The 21608-nt window shown below is 35.1% G+C and overlaps 2 protein-coding genes across 3 annotated transcripts in view; one reads left to right on the forward strand and one right to left on the reverse strand.

The window, feature by feature from the left end:
- LOC148946209 (D-lactate dehydrogenase, mitochondrial-like) overlaps positions 1 to 21608 on the forward strand; it is a 531845-nt gene that overhangs the window by 387302 nt on the left and 122935 nt on the right. The window lies entirely within an intron of this gene.
- The window catches only part of Gug (arginine-glutamic acid dipeptide repeats grunge), a 249811-nt gene that overhangs the window by 225746 nt on the left and 2457 nt on the right, over positions 1 to 21608 (reverse strand). Inside the window, exon 2 of one of the 2 annotated variants that reach the window (XM_089098273.1) lies at positions 17511 to 17552. The exons of the other annotated variant lie outside the window; for it this stretch is intronic. The gene's annotated coding sequence lies outside the window, so the exon portion shown is untranslated. The remainder of the gene's footprint in view (positions 1 to 17510; positions 17553 to 21608) is intronic. 2 annotated transcript variants of the gene reach the window in all.

Here is a 21608-nt window from a genome sequence, read left to right on the forward strand (position 1 = left end):
TGCATTTCAACGAAATAAATTAAAAATTAAATATTAAATATCAAGATTCTGTAACTGTGAAATTGTAAACCACAATCAAACCCTACTGAAATATTCCAACTATTGCAATTCATCTATAAAAATTCAAAATTAACTTTGAAAAATCAAGAGAATGTAACTGTGACAATGTAAACCACGGCAATGCACTACTGAAATATTCCAACTCTTGCAATTCAATGAAAGAAATTCGTAATGAACTTTGAAAAATCAATAGAATGTATCTGTGACAATGTAAACCATGACAAAGCACTACTGAAATATTCCAACTCTTGCATTTTAACGAAAGAAATTCAAAATGAACTTTGAAAAATTAATAGAATGTAACTGTGTCAAGGTAAAGCATGACATAACACTACTGAAATAATCCAACTCTCTCATTTCGACGAAAGAAATTCAAATGAACTTTGAAAAATCAAGAGAATATAACTGTGACAATGGTAAACTACAACAAAACACTACTGAAATATTCCAACTCTTGCAATTCAATGAAAGAAAACCAAAATGAACTTTGAAAAATCAAGAGAATCTAACTGTGACAATGGTAAACCACGACAAAACACTACTGAAATATTCCAACTCTTGCAATTCAATGAAAGAAATCCAAAATGAACTTTGAAAAATCAATAAAATGTAACTGTGACACGGTAAACCATAACAAAACACTACTGAAATATTCCAACTCTTGCAATTCGACGATAGAAACTCAAAACTAACGTTTAAAAATCAAGACAATGTAACTGTGACAAAGTTAAGCACGACAAAACACTACTGATAAATTCGAACTCTTGCATTTCACCTAAAGAAATTCAAAATGAACTTTGAAAAATCAAGAAAATGTAACTGTGACAAAGTAAACCACAACAAAACACTACTGAAATATTCCAACTCATGCATTTCACCGAAAGAAATTCAAAATGAACTTTGAAAAATCAAGAAAATGTAACTGTGACAAGGTAAACCACAACAAAACATTAGTGAAATATTCCAACTCATGCATTTCAATGAAAGAAATTCAAAATGAACTTTGAAAAATCAAGACAATGTAACTGTGACAAGGTAAACCACGACAAAACATTAGTGAAATATTCCAACTCTTGCTTTTCAATTAAAGAAAATCAAAATTAACTATGAAAAATAAAGACAATGTAACTGTGACAATTTAAACCACAACAAAACAATACTGAAATATTCCCACCCTTGCATTTCAACAAAATAAATACAAAATTAACTTTTAAAAATAAAGAAAATGTAACTGTGAAATGGTAAACCACGACAAACCACTACTGAAATATTCCAACACTTGCATTTCAAAGAAAGAAATTCAAAATGAACTTTGAAAAATCAAAAAAATGTAACTGTGACAAGGTAAACTACTACAAAACACTACTGAAATATTCCAACTCTTGCATTTCAACGAAATAAATTCAAAATGAACTTTGAAAAATCAAGAGAATATAACTGTGAAATGGTAAACTACAACAAAACACTACTGAAATATTCCAACTCTTTCATTTCAATGAGAAAAATTCAAAATGAACTTTGAAAAATCATGAGAATGTAACTGTGAAATGGTAAACCATGACAAAAAACTACTGAAATATTCCAACTCTTGCATTTCAAGGAAAGAAATTCAAAATGAACTTTGAAAAATCAAGAGAATGTACCCGTGACAAGGTAAGCCACAACAAACCACTACTGAAATAATCCAACCCTTGCATTTCAACGAAAGAAATCCAAAATGAACTTGGAAAAATCAAGAGAATGTAACTGTAACAGAGTAAACCACGACATAACACTACTGAAATATTCCAACTCTTGCATTTCAACAAAAGAGATTCAAAATGAACTTTGAAAAATCAAGAAAATGTTACTGTGACACAGTAAACCACGACAAAACACTACTGAACTATTCCAACTCTTGCATTTCAACGAAACAAAATGAAAATGAACTTTGAAAAATCAAGAGAATGTAACTGTGAAATGGTACACCACGACAAACTACTATTGAAATATTCCAACTGTCCTAGCCAATTAAGTCATTCAATGCCCATATATGGACTCCTGTCATGACCTCCTGATAGGGTTCTACCGATTATGTAATCAATTTCTCAGATATCCAACTGTCCTAGTCGATTACGTCATTTTATGCCCATATATGGAATCCCGTCATGACCTTCTGATAGTCCATATATGGACCCCCGTCACGACCTCCTGATAGGGTTCTACCGATTATGTAATCAATTTCTCAGAAAATCCATTTGTCCTAGTTGATTACGTCATTCTTATGTCATGTGTCATGTGTCATTCGTTGATTACGTCATTCTTGTGTCATGTGTCATGTCTCATGTGTTGTGTCATGTGTCACGTGTCATGTGTCTGTTTTTCCATTCTCACTGACAAAAACCATAAAACAGACATAAATTGATGTTGACATCCATGAAAAACATCAAATAAATTGACCAACACTCATAACCGTCCAAGAAACATCCATAAATGTGAGAAAATTCCTGTTTTTTAAAGTGAGAAAAATTCTGTTTTTTCATTCTCAGTGAGAAAACCATCTCCCTATGGACTCTATGCCCATATATGGTGTGCTGTTCGGACCTCATGAGGCCTTTCTACTCCCAAGCTAGTCACCCTGGGTTTTTAGAAACATTTAAAAGAATTATTTCCAGTAAAGTACAAATTATATTCTGGTTTTTAGAAACATGGGGTTTAGAACCCTACTCATATTAATTTCTGCTCGTTTTGAGTTTGACTGTTATTTATTTTAATTTCTGTTTGTTTTGGTTTCATTTATTTATTGATACTGACTTGGTAATTGTACGCTTGGTAGATTATTTGATTCTATTTTTGCTCATTTTTGGTTTAATGGAGTTCTTTATTTTTTTTGAAAAACTTATTTTGTGGAAAATGTTTTTAATTAATTTCTCTTCCTTTTATATTGACAAAGTCTTTTTCAGGGAGAATTACCGAGCCTCTTCTAAAGTAAGCAACCATCCCTTCTACAAAACCCTAAAATAACCCCATGGCATAACTTACAACCCTTGCCCCTAATCTGTTGGGTTTGTTTCAACCCCAAAAGCCTTGTAATATTATATTTAGACTATTTTGAACAGAATGCCTATCTCAAAAATTTCTATTAGACGCATTTCGGGGCAATATGACGTGTGTGTGTGTGGGGGAGGGGTGGCTGCCCTCCAATCACTTTGACTCTTAAAAAGAGCACTAGAGCGTCCGATTACCAATCCAATGAGCCCTCCCCCCGAAGTTTATATGACCACGTTTCCTATAAAAAAAAAACTTTATGTCCCCAGGGCATAACTAACAACCCTTGCCCTGGTGGCTGGGGGGATTTTTATCCTCAAAAACATAATTTCCAGACCTTTCTGATACCCTGAGCAAAACCTTATATGCCCCAAGGGCATACCTTAGGACCCTTGTCCTGAAGGCTATTGTCATCCTCAAAGACTTAATTTCCAGACCTTTCAACTACGCTGAACAAAACGGCCTTATCAAAAATGTTGATCGGAAATGTTTGGGGAAGTAATGGGCATGGGGCGGGGGTGATTCTCCCTCCGATTACTTTCGAAAGGACAATAACCCTCTCGATTTCCAATCTAATGACCCCTTTTATAGTTTTTACGACAACGCTTTCTGTAAAAACATTATATAACCCCAGGCATAACTTACAACCTTAGCCCTGAGGACTGTGGGGGGGGGTTGTCATACTCAAAAACATAATGACCGGCCCTTGAACTAAGTTAAACAAAATTGCTATATCAAGATGTTGATTAGATGTATTTGGGAAAAAAATGGACGTGGGAGAGGGGGGGGATTCACCCTCCGATCGCTTTTGATTATTAATAAGGGCACTAGCAATATCAATTCCCAATTGAATGAGCCCTTTTTGAAGTTTTTACGACAACGCTTTCTATAAAAACCGTATATACCCCCAGGACATAACTTAAACATTTTGCCCTGGGGGCTGAGGGGGGTTTGTCATCTTCATAAGACATAATTTCTGGACCTTTGAACTATGTTGAACAAAATGGCTATCTCAAAATTTTGATTGAATGTGTTCGGGAAAATGGTGGGCGTGAGAGGGGGCTAGTTGTCCTCCTATCACTTTAAACTATTAAACAGGGCCCTAGCCCTTTCAATTTCCAATCAAATGAGCCCTTTTTGAAGTTTCTACAACAACGCTTTCTATAAAAACCATAAAAAAAAACATTTGAACTATGTTGAACAAAATGGCTATCTCAAAATTTCGATTGGATGTGTTAGGGGAAATGATGGGCGTGAGAGTGGGGTTAGGCGTCCTCCAATCACTTTCTACTATTAAAAAGGACATTAGCCCTTCCAATTTACAATCAAATGAGGCCCTTTTGAAGTTTCTACGACAACGCTTTCTATAAAAACCTTATATGCTCCCAGGGCATAACTAGCAGCCCTTGCCCTGAGGGTTGTAGGGGGGGGGTATCATCCTCAAAGACCTAACTTCCAAAACTTTCAACTGCATTGAACACAATGGATATCTCCAAATTTTGATTGCATGTGCTTGGGGAAATGGTGGACCTGAGAGGGGGGCTAGTTGCCCTCCAATGACTTTCCACTATTAAAAAGGGCATTAGCCCTTTCAATTTCCAACTGAATGAGCCCTTTTGAAGTTTCTACGACAACGCTTTCTGTAAAAAAAAAACTTATATGCCCCATGGACATAACTTACAACCCTTGCACTGAGATGTGAGGGGGGTTGGTCATCCTCAAAGACATAATTTCCAGAACTTTCAACTACGTTGAACAAAATGCCTGTCTCAAAATTATGATTGGAAGTCTTTGAGAAAATGGTTGGCCTGAGAGGGGGACTAGCTGCCCTCCAATCATTTTTCGACTATTAAAAAGGGCACTAGCCCTTTCAATTTCTAATTAAATGAGTCCTTTTTGAAGTTTCTACGACAAAACTTTCTATAAAAACCTAATATTCCCCCAGGGCATAGTTTACAATCTTTCCCCTGACGGCTCTGAGGGGGTTATCATCCTCAAAGACCTAATTTCCAAAACGTTCAACTGCGTTGAACAAAATGGATATCTCAAAATTTTGATTGCAGGTGTTTGGGGAAATGGTGGGCGTGAGAGGGTGGTTAGTTGCCCTCCAATTACTTTCAAATATTAAAAAGGGCACTAGCCCTTTGAATTTCCAACTGAATGAGCCCTTTTTGAAGTTTTTACGACAACGCTTTCTAAGAAAACCTTATATGCTCCGAAAGCATAACTTACAACCCTCGCCCTGAGGGCTGTTTGTCATCCTAAATGACCTAACTTTCAGAACTTTTAACTACGTTGAACAACAGGGCATAACTTACAACCCTTGCCCTGAATGCTGTATTGGGGGTTATTTACACCGAAATAAACCGAGGCAAATATTTATTGTAGGCAAATAAAAATGTATTAATATTTTTTAACAGGCTACACCAGGGATTGTGAGTCCAGTTGAAATTCGCCCATTTCCCAAAGTTAGCAAAACAAAACCAAATACAAGATCAAAACAGCCTCTGGAGTTGAAAATTTTAACGAGCGAAGTTAAAGAAAGATTGGAAAAGGTAACTATTAAAGGCGGAAAAAAGCGAAAATGAAGTTGTACAAGTATGCAAATCAAGACTGAAGAAAATGATTATGATTTACGAAAGAAAAAAAACTGATAACAAACAGATAAAACCAGCATCACCGTCTGAGGAAGAAGAAGATGCTCTGTGTTTGGTCTCTTTGAAGCCGTATTCTGAATCAAAATTGGTCAGGATTGGATTTCATGTACTAAAATTCCGTGTGGATATGATAAGAAATGTATGTCAAAACTGCCCCTCAATTGTGGAAATAAAATCTAGTGATCCAGAGTAGTATTTAACATAAGACAGTTTAGACGATCAAAATGAAGAGTTACCTTTGAATTTAGTTTTTTTATATTTAATTTAGGTATTTACGTGTTATAGCGACCACATTGTTGTTTTTTATCTGAGTAAAACCGGTTTCTCTGTCTGAATTCGGAGATAATTAGCTTAGTCTCAGTGATAGACTACTGAGCAGGTATATTTTAAAGAAATATGTAATATATAGAGTTGGTTAGGTATTTAATATACTGCGTTCTGGGCGACCTGCTTTCCATAATTCTCCGCTGTGGTTTCAATAATTTGTGTTACTAAAGTATTATATTTTCATCATACTTTGGCCTATTTCATAAGGATTAACCTAGCTTCACTTCTTGGGTGTGGTCGCTATAACACGTAAGTACCTAAATTTGAATTGTACTCAATAAAAACGTTTGCATCTGGAATTATAACCGTCTGCTTCTTACGGTCCTTCCAAAATATCCCTTAATCTTTTCAATAAAATAGAATGTTAAAACTGTCGGTACTATCCCATTATGCGGGCCTCTAAAAAGTCAAGTTTGGTTACTGCTATTGAAATAAAATAAAATAGCATGAATATATAATAATCTAGAAACAAATTTGGGCTATACATTTGCACATTAAGGGTGGGGAGGGGTGGTGTAAAGCATTGCATATATTAAATACGTAGCATAACCTAACCTAACCTAGGTACCTTCCCCCCCAAAACCCCAACAAACACAGTTTAATATCGTATACGCAATGACTTGATATCATTGTCTGCTCTATAACAGTTAAGATGTTAAAAACGGGTTTTATCATTGCCTACTCTATAGTGATTAACCGGAGAGGCCCGCATAATGGATAGTACCATACTGTCTCTTCTAGCCTTAATCTCCCATATAGCATATTTCGATCCAATTCAGACATATATTGGTAGATACCCAATCTTTACTTCTTTGTTGGAGAGGAGCACGTTCAAACACATAAAAATTTTCCGTAAATTCCAATAAAAGTATCTTACAAATTGTTTGCGCAATCCTTTGAAAAATAATCGTTTAGCGTGACCACTAAAATATCCTTAAGGGAAATTTTAGATTGTGTTTAAGATTACAACTAGTAGCATAAATCATTCAAATTCTCCTCAAGGGCTTGTAAATGACAGAAGCAAATTAATTAATGAAAAATTGTTACTTCTTTTTGTCATTCAATGAGCTTAATTGCATAATGTTAATGAGTTGGCTCTACAGGTTATATATAGCATTGATGTTTATGAAGAGTAAAACATATGGCATTCAAAATGTTTGAAAAATTTTGACTATTAAAGAATGGTATACCAATGGATGTACACGCGATACATTCACAGGACGAAGAGAGGGAGATATTAGCCTGGGTCTTTCTGCTTGAAAATTTAATATTTAGATTAAAAATGGCGTATGGCTTTTTGCATTGATTATAGACGGATTGTCTTTCCATGTCGTGTTTTTGCGGAAGAAGAGCATGCGTTGCTGTATTGCAATTAGTTGTTAAAAGTGGTCGCAGTATAAATATTAAACAGTAGCGAAAATTTGGCTCAGAAATGGGATACATAGCAGGCGGAAAGGGAAATATCCTTTTGCGTTACAGCGATAGCTTCAGTTGTTACCACTGCATAAATATTAAAGAAGGCTAAGTCTTGAAGAAAGGTGTGCGACTGATGTCTCCCAAAACCTTTAACGAAGAGTATAGGAATTTTCGCTACTGTTTAATATTTATGCTGTGTTAGTGGTAGTGTCTATATCAGCCAAAATAAATCTTATATGTTTGAGAAAGACATAAACAAAGTTCCTTTCTTTGATACATAGCTAGAAAGGTTAAGGTCACTTAGAGTATTTCCGTTAAATCATATTTCATTTTATTTACAATGGCCCCGCCTATTTCCACTACAAGCTGATTTAAATTTCAAAAACACATGATACTTTACACTTTCTTTTAACAGTATTTGTTTTTTGGACATTGAATCTTCTGAAATAATTAGAAAACATACCACCCCTCTAGGTTCATCTATTAATGGGTCTTACTTTCTGAGCTAATTTGAAGAGGCTCATTTTTTTAAAACCAGACATTACTTTATAGCTATTGAATGAAGTCCATTGTTTCGCTTATATTTTACAGTGGAAAATCTAATATAAAAAATATACAGAAGATATTCCTTTTACGCTTAGGAGGCAGCGTAGTTTTATGGGAGAGAAGAGGTGGGCGAAGATGAGTTTATTTAGAGTGACAATTTTAAAGGAGTTGGAACCAAATCCAAAAACCGAAAAAGGTGAATTATACGAACAACCTAAAAGTTACACGAAATAGATCCCCCAACGTACGAGTGAGGATGTGGAGGTTTACTCAGTCCTCAGATAAGTCTGATCCCATTAAGTATTGGCAAGCTGTTATTTTAAATTGAAACTGTTTCATATTCTCAACATCCCTCTCGCTTCTCGGAGAAACCCCTGAGACCCCCCCCCCCAAGACAAGGAGCAAACCCGTATGCACCTACAGCTGTAATCCAAAATAAGCACTAAAAGTGATAAATCTAGCATTCTCTTGTAACGAGTTCAAACTAAAAGCTACCAACCAAAAGGTAAATTTTGAAAGGATGCACAAAAAAGTATCAAGCATACTCTCATGGATTATACCCTCCCCCCCTCCTTCCTGAAATCATCGTTGTCTCTATGCACAGGTTCTAATTTTCTTTTGCCCAGGGTTTACAATCAATTTTTTTTTGCAGGAAAAGCAGACATCAGATCGCCACATCGTAAAGTCATCCCCTAAAGAATGAAACCCTTCCATGAAATCTTGGTCGTCCCTATACTTGCATATTCTAATTATTCACCTTTTCATGTCCACGATTTAATAATCAGATGTTTTCTTTAATAAAACACGAAAGGCCGTCAAAAGAACACATTTGTCGACCTCATCTTTTAAAGTCTTAATAAGAAAGAAAGGTTCCAAGGAACTTTCCCCTTTTCTATGGCTTGGAAACTGCCAGCAGTAAAAAAAATCATTTCTAATAAAATTAAAGCGCTTCACGACTAATGAGTCAGATGTGTTTGTAAAAGCGAAATGGAAATAATTAAAGGGAATGAAAATAATTAAACTGAAATCAAAATGGTTGAAGTCAAGTTTTGTTTTTATTTGTTTACAGAGATGAGAAAAGAAGCAGCCAATATTAAAAAATACAAATGGATACACACTTTATTTCTAATACCAATTAATGATCTGAAGACCGCATCAATAAAACAAAAGAACTCACACTAAGAAGCTCTAATTCTCACTAATTCCTAAGTCACAACTCAAACTAATTTCTCTAACAAACTGCGGGTATTCCGACAAGAATTTTAAATTCTTCTACAGGGATTTATACTTGATAGGTAAGTGACCAGGAACGTCAAGCCCCCCCCCCCCCAAAAAAAAAGAAAAAAAAATATAACAGAATAAATATTTAAAATATGTGGGGAGCACCATCATAATCTAGGCATTTTGGAGAGGCTAGGGGCCGAATAGGCTCTTCTACATGAATTTCCTCACCATAAACCTCCCCATTTGCGATTCTTTGTATTCCTCTTTTAAGAATCATTGTTAGCATGATTGTTTGTTTTACCTCATTTCTGTAATTACGAATATAATTTAATTTAATGATATATGTTCTTTTTGAACTATAGACAAAGCTAGGATTTATGATGACAAATTCGATAAGCAGTTACATCACTAACAACCCACAGACAAATTCTCAATCAAATAACTACCACTGCAACCCGGATTTCAGTAACTATAGGCTAGAGTTCGTTCCTAACTATAAAATATGAATGAATCACAGAGTTCAATACCTTTGGGCTTGAGTTGTCTCTTTACTATAACCAGTGCCCAGAAAACTTCGGAGTTAGCATTGGCTTTCAGTTACTATAGACTATAAAGAGTTCTTCATTAATCAGATATTTTAATAAATCTTATATAGTCTAGTGGTTAGGATAGCTGTCCCCCATCCAGTTGCCCCGGGTTCGATTCCCTGTATGGGAAATTTTGACCTATTATGATGTCTTAAAGAAATTTATTAACTGTACTGTTCCTATATATAAAAACTTCACCTATCTCTACGACCATGATATAGATGAAACTTACATAATCCACATTTATAGTGAATTTGATAGTTCTTTAATATGACGAGCCAAGGGATGGAAAATTTCCTATATAGGGGTTTCAAACAAGGCGGTTCTAATAGTGTACTTTTTGTTTTGATCAGACACTATTTTTAGAAGTTATGGGCTATTGTATTTTTAGTATTGGACGTGATCGTATCTTATTCAGTTGCTACCGGATTACAAACAGGAAAAAGCCTACAGCTTTTTCTTAGTTAGAATAGTAAGAGACAAACCTTAGTATGGCACTATACCCCAGACAAGTAAACTTTTCAAAGGATGCTAGTATTATTTTAACCTTAAGTTACTATGTGCCGTGGATTGCCCTTTACTAGGTGTCAGCTACATTCGATGATCAATCCTTTATGTAAAAATTTATTATAATAGCTTGTACATCATTAATCAGATATTTTAAAATATGCTTTATGGTCTAGTGGTTAGAGTAGTTGGCACGATTTCGATTCCCGGTATGGTAAATTTTTACCTATGATGGTTTCTTAAGGAAAATAATTAAAATTAATTTGTGTTATACTATCTTATCAAAAAAGATAAATATGTGTTGCAACGTCCTCTATATAATGATTTCTTTTAATACTTCAGTTACTATGGGCTACGGTTCATTATGTAATGAAAATCCAGGAGATAATTATAACTTAAAACTATTTAAAACTAATTTCAAAATTTTCAGGTATTTTTCTGGTTTACTACTACTACTACTAACAACTCACCACAGTACCAAACCGTCTGAGGCCAACACAGCTACGCACGCTCTTCCTCGACCCCAATCTATACCAAGGTAAGTGAAGCTGCCCGCCTGATCCATCTTTTCATTACCAACATTTTTCTGGTTTGAATTGAAAAATTAATATTATTTTTCGGACACCATAGATATTTTTGCAGTTTATATAACTTTAGCGATTCTGAACTAAAAACTAAATTTTTTTTTTTTTTTTTTTTTTTTTACAATGAAAATAAAAGACGACGGTTATAGAGATACGCACTTTAGGAGTTAAGCCAAAAAGAAGTTTGGTGCCAGGAGACAATTATAACTTTGAACTGCGAGATTACTTAAATTTTTCAGGAATTACTATTGTTTCAATTCACAAATTAATTTTGAATTACTGAATTTTATATAACTATATCTGCATGCTTTTTATAATGTTAAATACTGCATCTTCCAAAACACTTTTGATCTTCCTATGCAATATGATGTTAACATTTGCTATTACAGCCCTATAGAAAAATGCAGTTTTTCGTAAAAAAATGATTCTATTTTTAAAACTGTTTTGTTTTTGATTACAAAAGGTATTAGATGTAGTAATTTCCTTTTAAATGAGTTACTAAACAGCTCTTTATGATTTTCCAGTGGCCTGATAGCTGCGGGGGAAAAAGAAGGAAACAAAGATGCCGTCGATGCAGAATATTGTGCTTGCAGCCATTTTTCTTGTCTTTCAAGTCAACGAATTTTCTTCGTTATTCAAGCCAAGAGACAGTTAGTTTCCTATATAGGGGTATTGGACGAGACGGCGAGACGGTTCCAATAGTTTTCTTCTTTTTTCTTTTTTTTTTGATCTGACTCTAGTTTTAGGAGTTATGGTTTTTTTTTTACTAAGGGACGTGATCGTCTCTTACTAGGTTGCTAGCTATCGCTGCAACCCGGGTGGTATTGAATTTCTTAAAGTTTTGAAAAGACGCCAGTCATAAAAACGAAAAAAAACGCTGTTTTCAAACCGTAAAGCTAATCCGTCTTCCGAACTACATTAAACATACCAAAACAAATTCTTCCACTTCTTTCTTATGGAACAACTTGTGAGCATGATATGAAACTTTCAGGGAGTGTTTCAGGAGAAAATGAGACTTTAAATATTATGTTTAGATAAAGGACCAGGGAGCTAAATCACTTATCTCCTAGATATATTGGTTCACTCGAGAAAGGGTTGATAATTTTTTTTAAAGCTTGAAACTTGTATGTAAGCTTTTGAGTCTACGAGAACCTTATACGCAGAAAAAACAACAGAAATCGATCAGCTAGCACTTGTAATACTTTTTCAGCCCTGCTGCTTTACTCTGAAAGTTTTGATTATTTCAGACCAAAAGAATGAAAAATTTTGCGCACAAAAAAGGGAGCCTCAAATTTCATCTCTCTCGAGGGGGCAACCACTTTCCGACATTTGATATACATCTCAGGACGCCCAGTGTGCCTCACAGTTCTACCACACTTGACAAAGTTTCTACCAGGCTTAGCAAGCGCCACGTAATGTATATGGCTTCGGAAAGTGGGCGACCCCTCGATCTCAATTTTCTGGGTCAGGTGGCTCCCTATGCAGAAAACAATGCAAATTTGAACTATTTTTGTCTCTATCGATTCACGGCGCACAAAAATCAGGGGTTTCTATCCATGAAAATATGATGGGGGCAAGAACTTTTTTTCATGAATATACAATAAATCCAACGAAAGTGTCAAAACACGTATTTTCCAAAATACCCCCCCCCCCCCAATAGACACCCCTGCCAAAAATTACTGAAATCATTGAAAACACAAAACTGGAATAAAAAAAGAAAATCCTTAAATGGCCAGCAGAAACTAAAAGGATAATTCATAAAGCCATCAATAATGCTTTGTTGATGAAATCAACAAATATTACAAGATTTTATCTCCCTAAAAGACTCACGAAAGCTCAGTTTTCAGCAAAGGTAGTTTTTCGGAATTCTACAAATACAGGGATATATATATATATATATATATATATATATATATATATATATATATATATATATATATAATATACAGGGAAATATTACGAGCCAGTTTGCCTGAAAAAGCTCTTCAAAAAGGTGTTGCATAAACCACCAACCAATAATTTTTGTACACTTTAAGTTTCAACTTTGCTCTTTACTTCCCTGAGAAATTTTTTTAATTCATTTAATTCATTTTAATTCATTAATTCCTTTTTTTAATTCATTTTAGTAAGTTATTTAGGTTTCATAAATATTGACAATAAACCTTATAATATGATCTTCCTTTCCACCTAAGCAATGAAACTAATTAAGTTAACATAAGTTTTTGCTAAAATAGGGCATCAAACATAGGATTAACTTCAGATCTCTCTAAAATTTGCCTGAATAAAATCAAGGATGTCCAAACAAGTGTCCATGGGGTATTTATCCTAGGCATATTTGAGGAGTTGCTACTTGAAGTAAATTTGTGTTTTCACTATTTTTGCCTCTTTCCATTTAAATATTTTAGAAGAACCGATCATTACTAGACTGAACACATTTGAAGTGAATCGGCGCTTGAAAGAGAATACGCACATTCAAAAAAAGTTCTATCCAAGACCCCCCCCCCCCCCATAACTTCTTGTCCCGGCCTAGATTTGGGAAAAATACCTATTTTGCTGTCTTTTCAGTGAAGAATAAAATGACAAAAATAAAACTACCCAAATTGCACTTAATGGATACCATTTGGCCCTTTATGATGGCTTTTTCAAATCGACAAAATACAAACAAAATACAACAAAATGACGAAAGACGGAATGAAAATGGCTACAATTACAACTATAGCCTAATAAAAAGGTCTGTATACAAGTGATTTTAATAGAATAAATTCATATAATTATTTAGTGGATATTTGGGCCGAAATTTATCTGATTGCCAGGCGAAACACAGACACAAGGTGGAAGACCCCTCTCCCCACAATATATCAGGATTTTTATAATGTTTTCCAAACTGGCAAATGGCCACGTAAGTCGAGTTGATTTTTCCTAGATCTTGACACTGACATGCATGTAGAGACATTCTAGAGCCTTCCCAAAATCAATTAACAAAAGATCAAAGGATCAAATAGCAAGTATATACCATCTTATTATAGAAGTTTAATTGATTAACAGCTGATAGGAGAGCGAATGTCACTGAGTAACACAGAAAAGACTGTAATTGTAAAGGGTTGTGTACTGTCTGTCGTAGATGTACCAAACTTGCATGTCCATCTCTATTCCCATGCCTCTGAGTAGTCACACACACGTGAATTTGTTTATTTTTTATATTTTTGGTGGGGGTAGGGGGCATATTTTTAGACCGCGTAATTTTAGAAAAAAAAATAGATCTGAAGAAAAATCATAAACGTCACAGGGCCACCCCCTACCTAAGTAACTATCTCCTGGCTTGTATTTGTATTTCATGGATAATTTCATAAAGGACAATATGAATACCTCTATGCATAAATATTTTTTTTTCGTGTTTTTGGATATGTATTGGGGCGGAGGAGGCTGTTGGCCTTAAGTGACATGGTGCTGCAGTGAGTTTTTAGTAGCAGTATTTGGATTAAAGGTAAACTTAGATAAATTTCGTTTCATTCAATGTAACAATAGTTCAGCTTATTATCATTTTACCGAAATTCATTAATAAGATGATTTTAGGTCTATGCCTTCGCCGCACATAAAGCAGTGTAGTACGCAACCCTTGGAATTGTTTAGCAGCAAAGTGTAAGCGATTAACTATCCTGAAAACAAGTTTTCACCGAGCGTTCCAATAGCTTTGGGAATTGTCCCCTTGCTCCTGATCAGCAAGGGGGAAGTCGTTATCAGTGAAGAGGTTCTTGTAAAAGATTGACATATCTGCATAGTCAACAAGATCTGTTAAACACACATTAGGGATGCTGAAGTATGATAAATTGTTTGAAATCACTTTCATTTCCTATCATTTGGTCCAAGAAGATATTCAGGAAAAGCGAATGGTTGCACAGTGTTAAACGCGAGTGTAAATGATTTTGCCCTGCATCTAGTTTCAAGCCCATCTGTTCAGCATATAAAAAACAACAAAGTTCACATACAGTCGTAAGAAAAGGTGTGATTACAGGTTTACTAGTTACTATACCAAAAAATCATACAAACGAGAAGGGCTCCCCCTGCTTAGAGATCTGACTATAATTCTATGGTTCGCTCTGTAAATTCCTAAATTTTTCGACAGGAATTACATTTTTTTTCAAATTTGTGATCTCTCATAACAACAGTTCTCGTGTGGGCCAGCAATATCTTGTAATGAACTAGGTTCTAGAATAATTCTCCTGAACATTTCATAATTGTTCATTAGGGCGATTGCTACTTGCGTTCCGGTATGATCAAAACTATTGGCAAATATTGTGCTAACCGGTGAATGTAGTTTGTGCGGATTAAAGCCATAAGTTTAAACGGCACTTACGTGTTATAGCGACCACACCAAAGAAGTAAAGTTAGGTTAATCCTAATGAAATATACCAAAATATGATAAAATATAATACTTTAGTAACAAATTATGGAAAATACAACAGAGAATTATGAAAAGCAGGTCGTCCAGAACGCATTATATTAAACACCTAACCTAACCACCTCTATATATTATATTCAATTGAAATATACCTGCATAGTATTTTATCTCGCTAAGGCTAAGCTCATTATCTCCGAGTGGACACATAAAACCAGTTTCATTGCACATCAAGAACAAAATGTGGTCGCTATAACAGGTAAGTATCTTTTAAACAAGTTAAAGGTCCAAGCACAGAAACGTTCTTCGGCCCGAGCCCCCTCCTCTCTAATTTCTAGATTTTCATGTCCAAAGAAGTGTCCTGTTTTCGTAAATTGTGCCTGTTGGGTCATTATAATTTTGATATTTCTAGGAGTTACCCCTTTTCTTATTTGCTGGTCCTTTCTGGAGAAGAGGGGGTTTAGTTTTCCTTTTTTTGCAATATATTATTTAAAATTTAATAAAGATGCCAAGAAAAAATTATTATTATATGAGAAAAGAAAAACAACTTTACATAATGAGTAGAATAATACTCCATCAATAACATAGCAATGTCATTTAACGCTTCATTTCCCACAATGATTAACGTAACCCTTGGGGGCGGAGAAGGACGTCTGCCTAATCAACCAAGTAATCCCTTTTCAGTTTTTACGCATTGCAAAGCAAAATCATAGTTTCATGTTCCCTTCTTATCCTAGCCTAATCGAACCAAAAAAGACCCTTTTACTGGTTAACCCTAACCACTCCAGTTAACTTGTTTTTGTATCTAAAGTGAAAAACAAGTGGTTATCGTCATTTTTCGCTCCTATGATGAGAGCCGAACTGGTGAGGATAGGTAACATCAGTGAAGCATTGCTACACACAGGCTATGTTTAACCTAGGAGGAGTTGAAATACGACTAAAATAGCCCCCTCAACCCAGTCCAGTAAGCCCTTTTCTGCGTTTGTGGCTCCCAAATGAAGAATAATAGGTTATTGTCACCTTTTGCTCCTACGATGGTAGGCGAATCCTAATAAAGAAAGGTAGGCTGTATATGTTCAGTGATGCATTAGGCCTACAAGTAATAGAACAAACCTAACCAGAGACGGTGGCCGGCTGAGATATTAACGACCCACCCCCTTTTGTTCAGTACTAGTCACAGCTAGCCTATGTTTATAGGGTCTAGAACAGGGGCGGATCCGGGATTTCTTTGGGGGGGCGCAAAATAGGTTGATCCGATAAAATTGCGTTAGGAGCAAGTTTAATTAACGCAAACTTGCGTTAATTAGTTAAATTACAATACATTATACTATGTGAGGGGGGCGCGCGCCCCCCTCTCTTGATCCACCACTGGTCTAGAAAAGGGACAAACGAGGACTGGGGCATCCCAAAATAATTATTTCGAGGGACGTTAACAATCGAAATAAATATGATAATCTGATCACCTTATAATAACATGCTGTGGGCTATATTTAAAAAAGCAGGGATTTCATTGGGTACTTATGCATTATAAATAACACACCGCTGTACACGAAAGAAGTCAAGTTTGATTAATGCTAATGAAATAAAATAGGATGAAAATATAGTTTAGAAACAAATTTGGGCTATATATTTGCACATTAGGGGTGGGTGGGGTAAAGCATAGCATATATTAAATACATAACCTAACCTAATTTAGGTACCTCCCCCCCCCCACCAAACCCCCCAAAAAACAAGCAGTTTAAATATTGTAAACGCAATAAGAAATCACGCTTTGCGATCCATTTATCTTGCAAATACCCATTTGTCTGTTTTTCCTCGTACAGTCTATGGCGTTGGGTTATTTATAATACGTAAGTACCTTTCATTGTTCTACGGATTTTTGGTACAATTCCTGGTAAGGGATCCTCAGAGGAAAAAATCTTGATAAAATAGAAGTAGTAGGCCTACCGTTAGATTCCATATCTCATGGTCTTACAATTCTAGTTTAGCTACTTTCTGCTATCTTAGAAAAGGGTTAGGTTAGGAAAATGAAACTTCCAGTGATGAATCCAGGGCCAAAAACACACTCTGGGAAGGTGTTGTCAAGCTTCTATGTTAATCCTCTTCTGATTTTTAAGTCTTAGAAATTTGTCTCTTGGCAGGTAATACCTATTGAAATTTTGACAAAACAACATCTTACCTTAATATTAAGTTACCAATTTCTTCTTCTCTGGTTTTAGTTCTGAAAATACAATTCCTGTAATTTAAGTAGAATTTAAGCCAAACCAATGGGTTTTTTTTCTAAATTTAGTAAATTCCAAAATCCTTGGAACCTCTTAAATTTTGGGATTCCTCTTAAATGAATCCTCTTAAGTTTTGAAACCTCTTAAATTTTGGGATTCAGCAAAGTTGTGAAGCTGAAAAGTTTTTTTGTACTTCAGTTAAGCAGAGATCTGTTTCGCAAGGTTTCACTTTTATAACACAAAGATTGGTACTTATATGTTATATAATACACACTCGAGAAGTGAAGTTTGGTGAATGTTAATGAAATAACGCAAAATATGATGAAAATACAATACTTTAGTAACAAAATTATGAAAACAAAGAATTATAGAAGGGAGCCGCCCAGAGCGCATTACATTAAATACGTAACCTATACTAACCTAACCAAAATACCAACTAAATATTTAACTAAAATATAGCTAAAATGTAGTTTCCCGCCCAGCCGAAGCTAATTGTCTGGTATAAACACGATGAAAACCGGGTATTAACTCATGTTCGCGATATAAGTTCTCGCGTGTATATTTTATAACACATAAGTACCCAAAGATTTTTAAAGGTCATCAAAAGTCAGTGCCCTCTAGAGGGAGGAATGGAGGTGGATACTTCAAAATACCTTCCCAGGACAGTCACAAGACCCACCCCTGAAAGTTTCGTTTTCCAAACATAACCCCTTTCCAAGATAGCAAAAAGTAGCTACACTAGAACTTTACCCGATTCAGTTTTACAAAATTTTGCTCAATTGGATACTGGTTTTTTAGGCTAGTTTGGCTACTTTTTGCTATCTTGGAAAAGGGAGTAGCTAAACAAGAATTTTAACAAAACTTGACATTCAGGAGCTATTTGTATAAATATTTAGGCTACTGCTTGGCCTCTTCTGAAGGAAACGTGCTAAACAAATACAACTAGGCCTAGTAGGCTACTAAGTAATTCGATTCCTTATTTTATGCTATTCCGAAAATATCCTGGTTGCTTTTGGGATACCACCAGATGGCTAACTTGACAGTGTATATATATACAAATCTTTAAATTAGCCAACCGGCCAACCAGTATTTTAAGCTTAGGAGTCCAGCTGGACATAAGGAAACATGTTAAGAAAACAAATACTTACTTCATAATATGCAGAATAATCATAGCTAACACATTTTGCAGGGAGAAAGCCTTTATCTTCACTTCTTTCTTTGTCTTTCCAGTTTTTCTAAGAAATTCATGAATTTCTTAGAGCCTATATATTTATTTATTTATTTATTAATACCAAGATATGGTAAGCTTTAACAAGCTTGTTGCACAAAACAATTATAAAAAAGTCAATAACAATATCAATGACATAACAAAAACATACAGTAACTGAAAAACATTGGAAAAACAAAATTACTGAAACATACAATAACATACCAACTTAACTGATACATATCTGTTAATAATTGAAACCTACGAAAAAGTAAGCTTACAAAATAACTGTCACACTGTCACAAATCAGGTTATACAAAAGTAAAAATAATTTCAAAATGGATTGTGATAGGACCTAGTATAGAAATATCTAGAGGCTAAACTATATTCGAAAAACTGGAACGAGGTCCTCACAAGTATTTCTGATGGAAGAGAATTCGAAGTCTCCCACACTCGGCTAGTCAAAGAGTTTTGGCCTAATCTTTTCTGTGAACATGGTGGGTAAATTTTGTGTTGGTGTTGACGGGTACTACTGTATTCTGTAAAAGTGAAAAAGTGAGTTGGGGTGATATTATCAATATTCCTAAGAATACGATATGTGTTTATTACGTCGGTTCTGTTACGTCTGAACTCGAGAGAAGGCAACTGTAGTCTTTGCATTTTCTGGTGGTAAGGTAGATGACTCAGGTATGGTATGAGTTTGATGGCCCTACGTTGCACTCTCTCAACCCTCTCTCTATCTCTCTTATTAAGGGGATACCATACTGATGAGCAATACTCAAGTACTGGACGTACAGTGGATACATAAAGTGAAATCAGTGAATGAAGATTAAACTTAGAAAAAGTACGCCTTAGACGTAATAATTGGTAATTAGCCTTATGGGTGATATCTGATACATGTTTATTAAATTTGAGACTTGAATCAAAACAAATACCAAGGTCACGAACATATTCTACACTTGAAATTAATTTACCAACAACAAAGTAATGGTAATGTTGAGGGAGTCTACGCAAATAGTGCATAGCATTGCACTTGGTTTCATTAATGAACATAGAGTTTGCAGTACACCACTGGCCAAGAGCAACCAAATCCTCTTGAAGTAAAGAAATCTCATGTTCACTCATGACTGGCCTGTAGATTTTTACATCATCTGCAAACATTTTTATGGTCGAATTCCTAACAACGCCTGGTAAATCATTGATAAAAAGGCAGAAGAGTACTGGCCCAAGACAACTGCCTTGTGGAACTCCACTTACGAGAGAAATAGGTGATGATAAAGCATCACCTACTGCAACCTCTTGGGTTCTATTTGTAAGATAATCTGTTATCCATGCTTTAGTTTGTGGGCCTATACCATATAGTTGACATTTGTTTATCAGAAGTGGAATGGAAATTTTCTCGAATGCTTTGGAAAAGTCAATATAAATACAATCAAACAAAATACACTTATCAGCCATCGATTGAAAATCACAAATCACCTCAAGAAGTTGCGTGTTACAAGATCGTCGTTTACGGAAACCATGCTGAGCAGAATGCCATAAGTTGTTTTCCTCAAAATGTGCTTAGATTCTACTCACCACAATTTTCTCCAGTATATGGGAAAAGATTGATGTATTTGAAATTGGTCTGTAATTATTGAAATGGGACTTTGAACCATTCTTGTACAATGGCCTAATGATAGTTCTTTTCCAAGCTGAAGGACATTTACCAGATGAGAGACAAAGATTAAAAAGATATGTGAGTGGCCCAGCAAGCACTGATGCAAGTTCACGTAACATCACATTGGAAAATCCATCAATATCTGGTGCCTTTCCTGGATCAAGATTTCGGAGTGTCAGATAAACCTGTTGGACTGTATACTCTGAATCAACAAATTCTTTTGTTAAATCTGGAGGAATAAACTGAGTGTGTGTTTTGGTATGTGTTTGAGTAAAAACTGAACCAAATACCTTATTGAAGAGTTGTGATTTTACAAAATCATCATCTATATGTAAAAAAGTTTCGGGATCTATAAAGGAAGTGGATGGTGGGAATTGTGAAACTTGATTCCTTCTCACATATCTCCAAAATCTTTTTGGGCAACTTTGGACTGATGCTATAACATTTGTGTCCACCTCTTGACGATTTAAACGAAGGAATTTAGTTGCTCTATTTCTAGCTCTTTTATAATTTAACCAAGAATCTAAGGTTTTAAATCTTAAATGATCACGCCACCTATCACCCTTCTCTTTTAGCATTTGTACAATATACCAAGGAAGGATCTGTCTATTTTTGAAAAACTGTCTACTAGTATATATTGGTACATATTGATCCTTACCTTCTATAAGGGCCTGCTTAATAAAATCAAAAGATGCATCAACAGTAGCATTACATTGTTGTAACTCCTCTTGTATAGAAAGAGATGAAATATAATCTGAAAATGCAATGTAATTTCCTCTATCATAATCATATTTGGGAGAATGATTTAGAATATCATAACGACCTATCACACAATTTAGTGATATCACCAATACCAAGTGATCACTTTTTCCTAGTGGTGGCAAAAACTCAACACTAGCAACATCATCTGGTGATTTTGTAATTACAAGGTCTAAAACTGAAGGGGTATAATTAGTGCGCAAACGAGTAGGGTTTTGAATGTGCTGATACAAATAATGTTCTTGTAAAGTTTCTAGGAAATGATTTTCAAATGACTCATCAGAAAGTTGTGTTGTACCTGATGTCCAATCAATAGAAGGTAGGTTAAAGTCACCAACTACTAGAAATTTAGAACTAGATAAAGAGAAAGTGGATAAATACTGCAATATTTTTCTTTTATTAAATGACGACGATTCACAAACCCTAGGA

This window comes from Artemia sp. Qi Xiang Cuo, chromosome 12 (genome assembly GCF_049724085.1).
Source record: "Artemia sp. Qi Xiang Cuo chromosome 12, ASM4972408v1, whole genome shotgun sequence".
Lineage (NCBI taxonomy): Eukaryota > Metazoa > Arthropoda > Branchiopoda > Anostraca > Artemiidae > Artemia > Artemia sp. Qi Xiang Cuo.